Source organism: Oncorhynchus masou, chromosome 23 (genome assembly GCF_036934945.1).
Source record: "Oncorhynchus masou masou isolate Uvic2021 chromosome 23, UVic_Omas_1.1, whole genome shotgun sequence".
NCBI lineage: Eukaryota > Metazoa > Chordata > Actinopteri > Salmoniformes > Salmonidae > Oncorhynchus > Oncorhynchus masou.
In genome coordinates this window covers 6323212-6340711 of record NC_088234.1, presented here as the reverse complement: position 1 = coordinate 6340711, position 17500 = coordinate 6323212, and the positions used below count along the sequence as shown (strand labels likewise).

Genomic DNA, 17500 nt, shown 5'->3' with positions numbered 1-17500 from the left:
TGACAGGTAGTATAGTAGTGACAACCTGAGACAGGGTCTGTTACCCCACGACAGGTAGTATAGTAGTGACAACCTGAGAGACAGTCTGTTACCCCATGACAGGTAGTATAGTAGTGACAACCTGAGAGACAGTCTGTTACCCCATGACAGGTAGTATAGTAGTGACAACCTGAGAGACAGTCTGTTACCCCACGACAGGTAGTATAGTAGTGACAACCTGAGAGACAGAGTATGTTACCTCACGACAGGTAGTATAGTAGTGACAACCTGAGACACGTTCTGTTACCCCACGACAGGTAGTATAGTAGTGACAACCTGAGAGACAGTCTGTTACCCCACGACAGGTAGTATAGTAGTGACAACCTGAGAGCCAGTCTGTTACCCCACGACAGGTAGTATAGTAGTGACAACCTGAGACAGTCTGTTACCCCACGACAGGTAGTATAGTAGTGACAACCTGAGACACGTTCTGTTACCCCACGACAGGTAGTATAGTAGTGACAACCTGAGAGACAGTCTGTTACCCCACGACAGGTAGGATAGTAGTGACAACCTGAGACAGTCTGTTACCCCACGACAGGTAGTATAGTAGTGACAACCTGAGACACGTTCTGTTACCCCACGACAGGTAGTATAGTAGTGACAACCTGAGAGACAGTCTGTTACCCCACGACAGGTAGTATAGTAGTGACAACCTGAGAGACAGTCTGTTACCCCACGACAGGTAGGATAGTAGTGACAACCTGAGAGACAGTCTGTTACCCCACGACAGGTAGTATAGTAGTGACAACCTGAGAGACAGAGTATGTTACCCTACGACAGGTAGTATAGTAGTGACAACCTGAGAGACAGTCTGTTACCCCACGACAGGTAGTATAGTAGTGACAACCTGAGAGACAGTCTGTTACCCCACGACAGGTAGTATAGTAGTGACAACCTGAGAGACAGTCTGTTACCCCACGACAGGTAGTATAGTAGTGACAACCTGAGAGACAGTCTGTTACCCCACGACAGGTAGTATAGTAGTGACAACCTGAGAGACAGTCTGTTACCCCACGACAGGTAGTATAGTAGTGACAACCTGAGAGACAGTCTGTTACCCCACGACAGGTAGTATAGTAGTGACAACCTGAGAGACAGTCTGTTACCCCATGACAGGTAGTATAGTAGTGACAACCTGAGACACGTTCTGTTACCCCACGACAGGTAGTATAGTAGTGACAACCTGAGACAGTCTGTTACCCCATGACAGGTAGTATAGTAGTGACAACCTGAGACAGGGTCTGTTACCCCACGACAGGTAGTATAGTAGTGACAACCTGAGAGACAGTCTGTTACCCCATGACAGGTGGTATAGTAGTGACAACCTGAGAGACAGTCTGTTACCCCACGACAGGTAGTATAGTAGTGACAACCTGAGAGACAGTCTGTTACCCCACGACAGGTAGTATAGTAGTGACAACCTGAGAGACAGAGTATGTTACCTCACGACAGGTAGTATAGTAGTGACAACCTGAGAGACAGTCTGTTACCCCACGACAGGTAGTATAGTAGTGACAACCTGAGAGACAGTCTGTTACCCCACGACAGGTAGTATAGTAGTGACAACCTGAGAGACAGTCTGTTACCCCACGACAGGTAGTATAGTAGTGACAACCTGAGAGACAGTCTGTTACCCCACGACAGGTAGTATAGTAGTGACAACCTGAGAGACAGTCTGTTACCCCACGACAGGTAGTATAGTAGTGACAACCTGAGAGACAGTCTGTTATCCCACGACAGGTAGTATAGTAGTGACAACCTGAGAGACAGTCTGTTACCCCATGACAGGTAGTATAGTAGTGACAACCTGAGACAGTCTGTTACCCCACGACAGGTAGTATAGTAGTGACAACCTGAGAGACAGTCTGTTACCCCACGACAGGTAGTATAGTAGTGACAACCTGAGACAGTCTGTTACCCCACGACAGGTAGTATAGTAGTGACCACCTGAGACAGGGTCTGTTACCCCACGACAGGTAGTATAGTAGTGACAACCTGAGACACGTTCTGTTACCCCACGACAGGTACCCCACGACAGGTAGTATAGTAGTGACAACCTGAGACAGTCTGTTACCCCACGACAGGTAGTATAGTAGTGACAACCTGAGAGACAGTCTGTTACCCCACGACAGGTAGTATAGTAGTGACAACCTGAGAGACAGTCTGCTACCCCACGACAGGTAGTATAGTAGTGACAACCTGAGAGACAGTCTGTTACCCCACGACAGGTAGTATAGTAGTGACAACCTGAGAGACAGTCTGCTACCCCACGACAGGTAGTATAGTAGTGACAACCTGAGAGACAGTCTGTTACCCCACGACAGGTAGTATAGTAGTGACAACCTGAGAGACAGTCTGCTACCCCACGACATGTAGTATAGTAGTGACAACCTGAGAGACAGTCTGTTACCCCACGACAGGTAGTATAGTAGTGACAACCTGAGAGACAGTCTGCTACCCCACGACAGGTAGTATAGTAGTGACAACCTGAGAGACAGTCTGCTACCCCACGACAGGTAGTATAGTAGTGACAACCTGAGACAGTCTGTTACCCCACGACAGGTAGTATAGTAGTGACAACCTGAGACACGTTCTGTTACCCCACGACAGGTAGTATAGTTGTGACAACCTGAGAGACAGTCTGTTACCCCACGACAGGTAGTATAGTAGTGACCACCTGAGAGACAGTCTGTTACCCCACGACAGGTAGTATAGTAGTGAAAACCTGAGACAGTCTGTTACCCCACGACAGGTAGTATAGTAGTGACAATCTGAGACAATCTGTTACCCCACGACAGGTAGTATAGTAGTGACAACCTGAGACAGGGTCTGCTACCCCACGACAGGTAGTATAGTAGTGACAACCCGAGAGACAGTCTGTTACCCCACAACAGGTAGTATAGTAGTGACAACCTGAGAGACAGTCTGTTACCCCACGACAGGTAGTATAGTAGTGACAACCTGAGACACGTTCTGTTACCCCACGACAGGTAGTATAGTAGTGACAACCTGAGACACGTTCTGTTACCCCACGACAGGTAGTATAGTAGTGACAACCTGAGACACGTTCTGTTACCCCACGACAGGTAGTATAGTAGTGACAACCTGAGACAGTCTGTTACCCCACGACAGGTAGTATAGTAGTGACAACCTGAGAGACAGTCTGTTACCCCACGACAGGTAGTATAGTAGTGACAACCTGAGACAGTCTGTTACCCCACGACAGGTAGTATAGTAGTGACAACCTGACACAGTCTGTTACCCCACGACAGGTAGTATAGTAGTGACAACCTGAGAGACAGTCTGTTACCCCACGACAGGTAGTATAGTAGTGACAACCTGAGACAGTCTGTTACCCCACGACAGGTAGTATAGTAGTGACAACCTGAGAGACAGTCTGTTACCCCACGACAGGTAGTATAGTAGTGACAACCTGAGAGACAGTCTGTTACCCCACGACAGGTAGTATAGTAGTGACAACCTGAGACAGTCTGTTACCCCACGACAGGTAGTATAGTAGTGACAACCTGAGACAGTCTGTTACCCCACGACAGGTAGTATAGTAGTGACAACCTGAGAGACAGTCTGTTACCCCACGACAGGTAGTATAGTAGTGACAACCTGAGAGACAGTCTGTTACCCCACGACAGGTAGTATAGTAGTGACAACCTGAGAGACAGTCTGTTACCCCACGACAGGTAGTATAGTAGTGACAACCTGAGAGACAGTCTGTTACCCCACGACAGGTAGTATAGTAGTGACAACCTGAGAGACAGTCTGTTACCCCACGACAGGTAGTATAGTAGTGACAACCTGAGAGACAGTCTGTTACCCCACGACAGGTAGTATAGTAGTGACAACCTGAGACTGGGTCTGTTACCCCACGACAGGTAGTATAGTAGTGACAACCTGAGAGACAGTCTGTTACCCCACGACAGGTAGTATAGTAGTGACAACCTGAGACAGTCTGTTACCCCACGACAGGTAGTATAGTAGTGACAACCTGAGACAGTCTGTTACCCCACGACAGGTAGTATAGTAGTGACAACCTGAGACATTCTGTTACCCCACGACAGGTAGTATAGTAGTGACAACCTGAGAGACAGTCTGTTAACCCACGACAGGTAGTATAGTAGTGACAACCTGAGACAGTCTGTTACCCCACGACAGGTAGTATAGTAGTGACAACCTGAGACAGCCTGTTACCCCACGACAGGTAGTATAGTAGTGACAACCTGAGAGACAGTCTGTTACCCCACGACAGGTAGTATAGTAGTGACAACCTGAGAGACAGTCTGTTACCCCACGACAGGTAGTATAGTAGTGACAACCTGAGACAGTCTGTTACCCCACGACAGGTAGTATAGTAGTGACAACCTGAGACAGTCTGTTACCCCACGACAGGTAGTATAGTAGTGACAACCTGAGACAGTCTGTTACCTCACGACAGGTAGTATAGTAGTGACAACCTGAGACAGGGTCTGTTACCCCACAACAGGTAGTATAGTAGTGACAACCTGAGAGACAGTCTGTTACCCCACGACAGGTAGTATAGTAGTGACAACCTGAGACAGTCTGTTACCCCACGACAGGTAGTATAGTAGTGACAACCTGAGACAGTCTGTTACCCCACGACAGGTAGTATAGTAGTGACAACCTGAGACAGTCTGTTACCCCACGACAGGTAGTATAGTAGTGACAACCTGAGACAGTCTGTTACCCCACGACAGGTAGTATAGTAGTGACAACCTGAGACAGCCTGTTACCCCACGACAGGTAGTATAGTAGTGACAACCTGAGAGACAGTCTGTTACCCCACGACAGGTAGTATAGTAGTGACAACCTGAGAGACAGTCTGTTACCCCACGACAGGTAGTATAGTAGTGACAACCTGAGACAGTCTGTTACCCCACGACAGGTAGTATAGTAGTGACAACCTGAGACAGTCTGTTACCCCACGACAGGTAGTATAGTAGTGACAACCTGAGAGACAGTCTGTTACCCCACGACAGGTAGTATAGTAGTGACAACCTGAGAGACAGTCTGTTAACCCACGACAGGTAGTATAGTAGTGACAACCTGAGAGACAGTCTGTTACCCCACGACAGGTAGTATAGTAGTGACAACCTGAGAGACAGTCTGTTACCCCACGACAGGTAGTATAGTAGTGACAACCTGAGACAGGGTCTGTTACCCCACGACAGGTAGTATAGTAGTGACAACCTGAGACAGTCTGTTACCCCACGACAGGTAGTATAGTAGTGACAACCTGAGACAGTCTGTTACCCCACGACAGGTAGTATAGTAGTGACAACCTGAGACAGTCTGTTACCCCACGACAGGTAGTATAGTAGTGACAACCTGAGACAGTCTGTTACCCCACGACAGGTAGTATAGTAGTGACAACCTGAGAGACAGTCTGTTACCCCACGACAGGTAGTATAGTAGTGACAACCTGAGACAGTCTGTTACCCCACAACAGGTAGTATAGTAGTGACAACCTGAGACAGCCTGTTACCCCACGACAGGTAGTATAGTAGTGACAACCTGAGAGACAGTCTGTTACCCCACGACAGGTAGTATAGTAGTGACAACCTGAGAGACAGTCTGTTACCCCACGACAGGTAGTATAGTAGTGACAACCTGAGACAGTCTGTTACCCCACGACAGGTAGTATAGTAGTGACAACCTGAGACAGTCTGTTACCCCACGACAGGTAGTATAGTAGTGACAACCTGAGACAGTCTGTTACCTCACGACAGGTAGTATAGTAGTGACAACCTGAGACAGGGTCTGTTACCCCACAACAGGTAGTATAGTAGTGACAACCTGAGAGACAGTCTGTTACCCCACGACAGGTAGTATAGTAGTGACAACCTGAGACAGTCTGTTACCCCACGACAGGTAGTATAGTAGTGACAACCTGAGACAGCATGTTACCCCACGACAGGTAGTATAGTAGTGACAACCTGAGAGACAGTCTGTTACCCCACGACAGGTAGTATAGTAGTGACAACCTGAGAGACAGTCTGTTACCCCACGACAGGTAGTATAGTAGTGACAACCTGAGACAGTCTGTTACCCCACGACAGGTAGTATAGTAGTGACAACCTGAGACAGTCTGTTACCCCACGACAGGTAGTATAGTAGTGACAACCTGAGAGACAGTCTGTTACCCCACGACAGGTAGTATAGTAGTGACAACCTGAGAGACAGTCTGTTACCCCACGACAGGTAGTATAGTAGTGACAACCTGAGAGACAGTCTGTTACCCCACGACAGGTAGTATAGTAGTGACAACCTGAGACAGGGTCTGTTACCCCACAACAGGTAGTATAGTAGTGACAACCTGAGAGACAGCCTGTTACCCCACGACAGGTAGTATAGTAGTGACAACCTGAGAGACAGTCTGTTACCCCACGACAGGTAGTATAGTAGTGACAACCTGAGACACGTTCTGTTACCCCACGACAGGTAGTATAGTAGTGACAACCTGAGACAGTATGTTACCCCACGACAGGTAGTATAGTAGTGACAACCTGAGACAGGGTCTGTTACCCCACGACAGGTAGTATAGTAGTGACAACCTGAGAGACAGTCTGTTACCCCACGACAGGTAGTATAGTAGTGACAACCTGAGAGACAGTCTGTTACCCCACGACAGGTAGTATAGTAGTGACAACCTGAGAGACAGTCTGTTACCCCACGACAGGTAGTATAGTAGTGACAACCTGAGACAGGGTCTGTTACCCCACAACAGGTAGTATAGTAGTGACAACCTGAGAGACAGCCTGTTACCCCACGACAGGTAGTATAGTAGTGACAACCTGAGAGACAGTCTGTTACCCCACGACAGGTAGTATAGTAGTGACAACCTGAGACACGTTCTGTTACCCCACGACAGGTAGTATAGTAGTGACAACCTGAGACAGTATGTTACCCCACGACAGGTAGTATAGTAGTGACAACCTGAGACAGGGTCTGTTACCCCACGACAGGTAGTATAGTAGTGACAACCTGAGAGACAGTCTGTTACCCCACGACAGGTAGTATAGTAGTGACAACCTGAGAGACAATCTGTTACCCCACGACAGGTAGTATAGTAGTGACAACCTGAGAGAGACAGTCTGTTACCCCACGACAGGTAGTATAGTAGTGACAACCTGAGAGACAGTCTGTTACCCCACGACAGGTAGTATATTAGTGACAACCTGAGAGAGACAGTCTGTTACCCTACGACAGGTAGTATAGTAGTGACAACCTGAGAGACAGTCTGTTACCCCACGACAGGTAGTATAGTAGTGACCACCTGAGACAGTCTGTTACCCCACGACAGGTAGTATAGTAGTGACAACTTGAGACAGTATGTTACCCCACGACAGGTAGTATAGTAGTGACAACCTGAGACAGGGTCTGTTACCCCACGACAGGTAGTATAGTAGTGACAACCTGAGACAGTCTGTTACCCCTCGACAGGTAGTATAGTAGTGACAACCTGAGAGACAGTCTGTTACCCCACGACAGGTAGTATAGTAGTGACAACCTGAGAGACAGTCTGTTACCCCACGACATGTAGTATAGTAGTGACAACCTGAGACAGGGTCTGTTACCCCACGACAGGTAGTATAGTAGTGACAACCTGAGAGACAGTCTGTTACCCCACGACAGGTAGTATAGTAGTGACAACCTGAGACAGGGTCTGTTACCTCACGACAGGTAGTATAGTAGTGACAACCTGAGAGACAGTCTGTTACCCCACGACAGGTAGTATAGTAGTGACAACCTGAGACAGGGTCTGTTACCTCACGACAGGTAGTATAGTAGTGACAACCTGAGACAGGGTCTGTTACCCCACGACAGGTAGTATAGTAGTGACAACCTGAGAGACAGTCTGTTACCCCACGACAGGTAGTATAGTAGAGACAACCTGAGACAGCCTGTTACCCCACGACAGGTAGTATAGTAGTGACAACCTGAGAGACAGTCTGTTACCCCACGACAGGTAGTATAGTAGTGACAACCTGAGACAGGTTCTGTTACCTCACGACAGGTAGTATAGTAGTGACAACCTGAGACAGGGTCTGTTACCCCACGACAGGTAGTATAGTAGTGACAACCTGAGACAGCCTGTTACCCCACGACAGGTAGTATAGTAGTGACAACCTGAGAGACAGTCTGTTACCCCACGACAGGTAGTATAGTAGTGACAACCTGAGACAGCCTGTTACCCCACGACAGGTAGTATAGTAGTGACAACCTGAGAGACAGTCTGTTACCCCACGACAGGTAGTATAGTAGTGACAACCTGAGACAGGGTCTGTTACCTCACGACAGGTAGTATAGTAGTGACAACCTGAGACAGGGTCTGTTACCCCACGACAGGTAGAATAGTAGTGACAACCTGAGACAGCCTGTTACCCCACGACAGGTAGTATAGTAGTGACAACCTGAGAGACAGTCTGTTACCCCACGACAGGTAGTATAGTAGTGACAACCTGAGAGACAGTCTGTTACCCCACGACAGGTAGTATAGTAGTGACAACCTGAGAGACAGTCTGTTACCCCACGACAGGTAATATAGTAGTGACAACCTGAGACACGTTCTGTTACCCCACGACAGGTAGTATAGTAATGACAACCTGAGACAGTCTGTTACCCCACGACAGGTAGTATAGTAGTGACAACCTGAGAGACAGTCTGTTACCCCACGACAGGTAGTATAGTAGTGACAACCTGAGAGACAGTCTGTTACCCCACGACAGGTAGTATAGTAGTGACAACCTGAGAGACAGTCTGTTACCCCACGACAGGTATTATAGTAGTGACAACCTGAGAGACAGTCTGTTACCCCACGACAGGTAGTATAGTAGTGACAACCTGAGACAGTCTGTTACCCCACGACAGGTAGTATAGTAGTGACAACATGAGAGACAGTCTGTTACCCCACGACAGGTAGTATAGTAGTGACAACCTGAGACAGTCTGTTTCCCCACGACAGGTAGTATATTAGTGACAACCTGAGACAGGGTCTGTTACCCCACGACAGGTAGTATAGTAGTGACAACCTGAGACAGTCTGTTACCCCACGACAGGTAGTATAGTAGTGACAACCTGAGACAGTCTGTTACCCCACGACAGGTAGTATAGTAGTGACAACCTGAGACACGTTCTGTTACCCCACGACAGGTAGTATAGTAGTGACAACCTGAGACAGGGTCTGTTACCCCACGACAGGTAGTATAGTAGTGACAACCTGAGACAGTCTGTTACCCCACGACAGGTAGTATAGTAGTGACAACCTGAGACAGGGTCTGTTACCCCACGACAGGTAGTATAGTAGTGACAACCTGAGAGACAGTCTGTTACCCCACGACAGGTAGTATAGTAGTGACAACCTGAGAGACAGTCTGTTACCCCACGACAGGTAGTATAGTAGTGACAACCTGAGACAGGGTCTGTTACCCCACGACAGGTAGTATAGTAGTGACAACCTGAGAGACAGTCTGTTATCCCACGACAGGTAGTATGGTAGTGACAACCTGAGACAGTCTGTTACCCCACGACAGGTAGTATAGTAGTGACAACCTGAGACAGTCTGTTACCCCACGACAGGTAGTATAGTAGTGACAACCTGAGACAGGGTCTGTTACCCCACGACAGGTAGTATAGTAGTGACAACCTGAGAGACAGTCTGTTACCCCACGACAGGTAGTATAGTAGTGACAACCTGAGAGAGACAGTCTGTTACCCCACGACAGGTAGTATAGTAGTGACAACCTGAGACAGGGTCTGTTACCCCACGACAGGTAGTATAGTAGTGACAACCTGAGAGACAGAGTCTGTTACCCCACGACAGGTAGTATAGTAGTGACAACCTGAGAGACAGTCTGTTACCCCACGACAGGTAGTATAGTAGTGACAACCTGAGAGACAGTCTGTTACCCCACAACAGGTAGTATAGTAGTGACAACCTGAGACACGTTCTGTTACCCCACGACAGGTAGTATAGTAATGACAACCTGAGACAGTCTGTTACCCCACGACAGGTAGTATAGTAGTGACAACCTGAGAGACAGTCTGTTACCCCACGACAGGTAGTATAGTAGTGACAACCTGAGAGACAGTCTGTTACCCCACGACAGGTAGTATAGTAGTGACAACCTGAGAGACAGTCTGTTACCAAACGACAGGTAGTATAGTAGTGACAACCTGAGAGACAGTCTGTTACCCCACGACAGGTAGTATAGTAGTGACAACCTGAGACACGTTCTGTTACCCCACGACAGGTAGTATAGTAATGACAACCTGAGACAGTCTGTTACCCCACGACAGGTAGTATAGTAGTGACAACCTGAGAGACAGTCTGTTACCCCACGACAGGTAGTATAGTAGTGACAACCTGAGAGACAGTCTGTTACCCCACGACAGGTAGTATAGTAGTGACAACCTGAGACACGTTCTGTTACCCCACGACAGGTAGTATAGTAATGACAACCTGAGACAGTCTGTTACCCCACGACAGGTAGTATAGTAGTGACAACCTGAGAGACAGTCTGTTACCCCACGACAGGTAGTATAGTAGTGACAACCTGAGAGACAGTCTGTTACCCCACGACAGGTAGTATAGTAGTGACAACCTGAGAGACAGTCTGTTACCCCACGACAGGTAGTATAGTAGTGACAACCTGAGAGACAGTCTGTTACCCCACGACAGGTAGTATAGTAGTGACAACCTGAGACACGTTCTGTTACCCCACGACAGGTAGTATAGTAATGACAACCTGAGACAGTCTGTTACCCCACGACAGGTAGTATAGTAGTGACAACCTGAGAGACAGTCTGTTACCCCACGACAGGTAGTATAGTAGTGACAACCTGAGAGACAGTCTGTTACCCCACGACAGGTAGTATATTAGTGACAACCTGAGACAGGGTCTGTTACCCCACGACAGGTAGTATAGTAGTGACAACCTGAGACAGTCTGTTACCCCACGATAGGTAGTATAGTAGTGACAACCTGAGACAGGGTCTGTTACCCCACGACAGGTAGTATAGTAGTGACAACCTGAGACAGGGTCTGTTACCCCACGACAGGTAGTATAGTAGTGACAACCTGAGACAGTCTGTTACCCCACGACAGGTAGTATAGTAGTGACAACCTGAGGGACACAATCTGTTACCCCATGACAGGTAGTATAGTAGTGACAACCTGAGAGACAGTCTGTTACCCCACGACAGGTAGTATAGTAGTGACAACCTGAGAGACAGTCTGTTACCCCATGACAGGTAGTATAGTAGTGACAACCTGAGAGACAGTCTGTTACCCCACGACAGGTAGTATAGTAGTGACAACCTGAGACACGTTCTGTTACCCCACGACAGGTAGTATAGTAATGACAACCTGAGACAGTCTGTTACCCCACGACAGGTAGTATAGTAGTGACAACCTGAGAGACAGTCTGTTACCCCACGACAGGTAGTATAGTAGTGACAACCTGAGAGACAGTCTGTTACCCCACGACAGGTAGTATATTAGTGACAACCTGAGACAGGGTCTGTTACCCCACGACAGGTAGTATAGTAGTGACAACCTGAGACAGTCTGTTACCCCACGATAGGTAGTATAGTAGTGACAACCTGAGACAGGGTCTGTTACCCCACGACAGGTAGTATAGTAGTGACAACCTGAGACAGGGTCTGTTACCCCACGACAGGTAGTATAGTAGTGACAACCTGAGACAGTCTGTTACCCCACGACAGGTAGTATAGTAGTGACAACCTGAGAGACAATCTGTTACCCCACGACAGGCAGTATAGTAGTGACAACCTGAGACAGTCTGTTACCCCACGACAGGTAGTATAGTAGTGACAACCTGAGAGACAGCCTTTTACCCCACGACAGGTAGTATAGTAGTGACAACCTGAGACAGTCTGTTACCCCACGACAGGTAGTATAGTAGTGACAACCTGAGACAGTCTGTTACCCCACGACAGGTAGTATAGTAGTGACAACCTGAGAGACAGTCTGTTACCCCACGACAGGTAGTATAGTAGTGACAACCTGAGACAGTCTGTTACCCCACGACAGGTAGTATAGTAGTGACAACCTGAGACAGGGTCTGTTACCCCACGACAGGTAGTATAGTAGTGACAACCTGAGACAGGGTCTGTTACCCCACGACAGGTAGTATAGTAGTGACAACCTGAGACAGTCTGTTACCCCACGACAGGTAGTATAGTAGTGACAACCTGAGAGACAGTCTGTTACCCCACGACAGGTAGTATAGTAGTGACAACCTGAGACACGTTCTGTTACCCCATGACAGGTAGTATAGTAGTGACAACCTGAGACAGGGTCTGTTACCCCACGACAGGTAGTATAGTAGTGACAACCTGAGACAGTCTGTTACCCCACGACAGGTAGTATAGTAGTGACAACCTGAGACAGGGTCTGTTACCCCACGACAGGTAGTATAGTAGTGACAACCTGAGAGACAGTCTGTTACCCCACGACAGGTAGTATAGTAGTGACAACCTGAGACAGGGTCTGTTACCCCACGACAGGTAGTATAGTAGTGACAACCTGAGAGACAGTCTGTTACCCCACGACAGGTAGTATAGTAGTGACAACCTGAGAGACAGTCTGTTACCCAACAACAGGTAGTATAGTAGTGACAACCTGAGAGACAGTCTGTTACCCCACGACAGGTAGTATAGTAGTGACAACCTGAGAGACAGTATGTTACCTCACGACAGGTAGTATAGTAGTGACAACCTGAGACAGGGTCTGTTACCCCACGACAGGTAGTATAGTAGTGACAACCTGAGAGACAGTCTGTTACCCCACGACAGGTAGTATAGTAGTGACAACCTGAGAGACAGTCTGTTACCCCACGACAGGTAGTATAGTAGTGACAACCTGAGAGACAGTCTGTTACCCCACGACAGGTAGTATAGTAGTGACCACCTGAGAGACAATCTGTTACCCCACGACAGGTAGTATAGTAGTGACAACCTGAGAGACAGTCTGTTACCCCACGACAGGTAGTATAGTAGTGACCACCTGAGAGACAATCTGTTACCCCACGACAGGTAGTATGGTAGTGACAACCTGAGACAGTCTGTTACCCCACGACAGGTAGTATAGTAGTGACAACCTGAGAGACAGTATGTTGCCCCACGACAGGTAGTATAGTAGTGACAACCTGAGACAGGGTCTGTTACCCCACGACAGGTAGTATAGTAGTGACAACCTGAGACAGTCTGTTACCCCACGACAGGTAGTATAGTAGTGACAACCTGAAAGAGACAGTCTGTTACCCCACGACAGGTAGAATAGTAGTGACAACCTGAGACAGGGTCTGTTACCCCATGACAGGTAGTATAGTAGTGACAACCTGAGAGACAGCCTTTTACCCCACGACAGGTAGTATAGTAGTGACAACCTGAGACAGTCTGTTACCCCACGACAGGTAGTATAGTAGTGACAACCTGAGACAGTCTGTTACCCCACGACAGGTAGTATAGTAGTGACAACCTGAGAGACAGTCTGTTACCCCACGACAGGTAGTATAGTAGTGACAACCTGAGACAGTCTGTTACCCCACGACAGGTAGTATAGTAGTGACAACTTGAGACAGGGTCTGTTACCCCACGACAGGTAGTATAGTAGTGACAACCTGAGACAGGGTCTGTTACCCCACGACAGGTAGTATAGTAGTGACAACCTGAGACAGTCTGTTACCCCACGACAGGTAGTATAGTAGTGACAACCTGAGAGACAGTCTGTTACCCCACGACAGGTAGTATAGTAGTGACAACCTGAGACACGTTCTGTTACCCCACGACAGGTAGTATAGTAGTGACAACCTGAGACAGGGTCTGTTACCCCACGACAGGTAGTATAGTAGTGACAACCTGAGACAGTCTGTTACCCCACGACAGGTAGTATAGTAGTGACAACCTGAGACAGGGTCTGTTACCCCACGACAGGTAGTATAGTAGTGACAACCTGAGAGACAGCCTTTTACCCCACGACAGGTAGTATAGTAGTGACAACCTGAGACAGTCTGTTACCCCACGACAGGTAGTATAGTAGTGACAACCTGAGACAGTCTGTTACCCCACGACAGGTAGTATAGTAGTGACAACCTGAGAGACAGTCTGTTACCCCACGACAGGTAGTATAGTAGTGACATCCTGAGACAGTCTGTTACCCCACGACAGGTAGTATAGTAGTGACAACCTGAGAGACAGTCTGTTACCCCACGACAGGTAGTATAGTAGTGACAACCTGAGACAGTCTGTTACCCCACGACAGGTAGTATAGTAGTGACAACCTGAGAGACAGTCTGTTACCCCACGACAGGTAGTATAGTAGTGACAACCTGAGACAGTCTGTTACCCCGCGACAGGTAGTATAGTAGTGACAACCTGAGACAGGGTCTGTTACCCCACGACAGGTAGTATAGTAGTGACAACCTGAGACAGGGTCTGTTACCCCACGACAGGTAGTATAGTAGTGACAACCTGAGACAGTCTGTTACCCCACGACAGGTACCCCCGCGAGGTAGTATAGTAGTGACAACCTGAGAGACAGTCTGTTACCCCACGACAGGTAGTATAGTAGTGACAACCTGAGACACGTTCTGTTACCCCACGACAACAACCTGAGACAGGGTCTGTTACCCCACGACAGGTAGTATAGTAGTGACAACCTGAGACAGTCTGTTACCACACGACAGGTAGTATAGTAGTGACAACCTGAGACAGGGTCTGTTACCCCACGACAGGTAGTATAGTAGTGACAACCTGAGACAGTCTGTTACCCCACGACAGGTAGTATAGTAGTGACAACCTGAGAGACAGTCTGTTACCCCACGACAGGTAGTATAGTAGTGACAACCTGAGACAGGGTCTGTTACCCCACGACAGGTAGTATAGTAGTGACAACCTGAGAGACAGTCTGTTACCCCACGACAGGTAGTATAGTAGTGACAACCTGAGAGACAGTCTGTTACCCCACGACAGGTAGTATAGTAGTGACAACCTGAGAGACAGTCTGTTACCCCACGACAGGTAGTATAGTAGTGACAACCTGAGAGACAGTCTGTTACCTCACGACAGGTAGTATAGTAGTGACAACCTGAGAGACAGTCTGTTACCCCGCGACAGGTAGTATAGTAGTGACAACCTGAGACAGTCTGTTACCCCACGTATAGTAGTGACAACCTGAGAGACAGTCTGTTACCCCACGACAGGTAGTATAGTAGTGACAACCTGAGAGACAGTCTGTTACCCCACGACAGGTAGTATAGTAGTGACAACCTGAGAGACAGTCTGTTACCCTGACGACAGGTAGTATAGTAGTGACCACCTGAGAGACAATCTGTTACCCCACGACAGGTAGTATAGTAGTGACAACCTGAGAGACAGTCTGTTACCCCACGACAGGTAGTATAGTAGTGACCACCTGAGAGACAATCTGTTACCCCACGACAGGTAGTATAGTAGTGACAACCTGAGAGACAGTATGTTGCCCCACGACAGGTAGTATAGTAGTGACAACCTGAGACAGGGTCTGTTACCCCACGACAGGTAGTATAGTAGTGACAACCTGAGACAGTCTGTTACCCCACGACAGGTAGTATAGTAGTGACAACCTGAGAGAGACAGTCTGTTACCCCACGACAGGTAGAATAGTAGTGACAACCTGAGACAGGGTCTGTTACCCCATGACAGGTAGTATAGTAGTGACAACCTGAGAGACAGTCTGTTACCCCACGACAGGTAGTATAGTAGTGACAACCTGAGACAGTCTGTTACCCCACGACAGGTAGTATAGTAGTGACAACCTGAGACAGGGTCTGTTACCCCACGACAGGTAGTATAGTAGTGACAACCTGAGACAGGGTCTGTTACCCCACGACAGGTAGTATAGTAGTGACAACCTGAGACACGTTCTGTTACCCCACGACAGGTAGTATAGTAGTGACAACCTGAGAGACAGTCTGTTACCCCACGACAGGTAGTATAGTAGTGACAACCTGAGAGACAGTCTGTTACCCCACGACAGGTAGTATAGTAGTGACAACCTGAGAGACAGTCTGTTACCCCACGACAGGTAGTATAGTAGTGACAACCTGAGACAGTCTGTTACCCCACGACAGGTAGTATAGTAGTGACAACCTGAGACAGGGTCTGTTACCCCACGACAGGTAGTATAGTAGTGACAACCTGAGAGACAGTCTGTTACCCCACGACAGGTAGTATAGTAGTGACAACCTGAGAGACAGTCTGTTACCCCATGACAGGTAGTATAGTAGTGACAACCTGAGACAGGGTCTGTTACCCCACGACAGGTAGTATAGTAGTGACAACCTGAGAGACAGTCTGTTACCCCACGACAGGTAGTATAGTAGTGACCACCTGAGAGACAATCTGTTACCCCACGACAGGTAGTATAGTAGTGACAACCTGAGAGACAGTCTGTTACCCCACGACAGGTAGTATAGTAGTGACCACCTGAGAGACAATCTGTTACCCCACAACAGGTAGTATAGTAGTGACAACCTGAGACAGTCTGTTACCCCACGACAGGTAGTATAGTAGTGACAACCTGAGAGACAGTATGTTGCCCCACGACAGGTAGTATAGTAGTAACAACCTGAGACAGGGTCTGTTACCCCACGACAGGTAGTATAGTAGTGACAACCTGAGACAGTCTGTTACCCCACGACAGGTAGTATAGTAGTGACAACCTGAGAGACAGTCTGTTACCTCACGACAGGTAGTATAGTAGTGACAACCTGAGACAGTCTGTTACCTCACGACAGGTAGTATAGTAGTGACAACCTGAGGGATAGTCTGTTACCCCACGACAGGTAGTATAGTAGTGACAACCTGAGACAGTCTGTTACCCAACGACAGGTAGTATAGTAGTGACAACCTGAGAGACAGTCTGTTACCCCACGACAGGTAGTATAGTAGTGACAACCTGAGACACAGAGTATGTTACCCCACGACAGGTAGTATAGTAGTGACAACCTGAGACACGTTCTGTTACCCCACGACAGGTAGTATAGTAGTGACAACCTGAGAGACAGTCTGTTACCCCACTACAGGTAGTATAGTAGTGACAACCTGAGACAGTCTGTTACCCCACGACAGGTAGTATAGTAGTGACAACCTGAGAGACAGTCTGTTACCCCACGACAGGTAGTATAGTAGTGACAACCTGAGAGACAGTCTGTTACCCCACGACAGGTAGTATAGTAGTGACAACCTGAGAGACAGTCTGTTACCCCACGACAGGTAGTATAGTAGTGACAACCTGAGACACGTTCTGTTACCCCACGACAGGTAGTATAGTAGTGACAACCTGAGAGACAGTCTGTTACCCCACGACAGGTAGTATAGTAGTGACAACCTGAGAGACTTTCTGTTACCCCACGACAGG

The 17500-nt window shown here is 48.0% G+C and overlaps 1 protein-coding gene across 1 annotated transcript in view; it reads right to left on the bottom strand.

Annotated features, from left to right (window-relative positions):
* dysf (dysferlin, limb girdle muscular dystrophy 2B (autosomal recessive)) overlaps positions 1-17500 on the bottom strand; it is a 272132-nt gene that overhangs the window by 178435 nt on the left and 76197 nt on the right.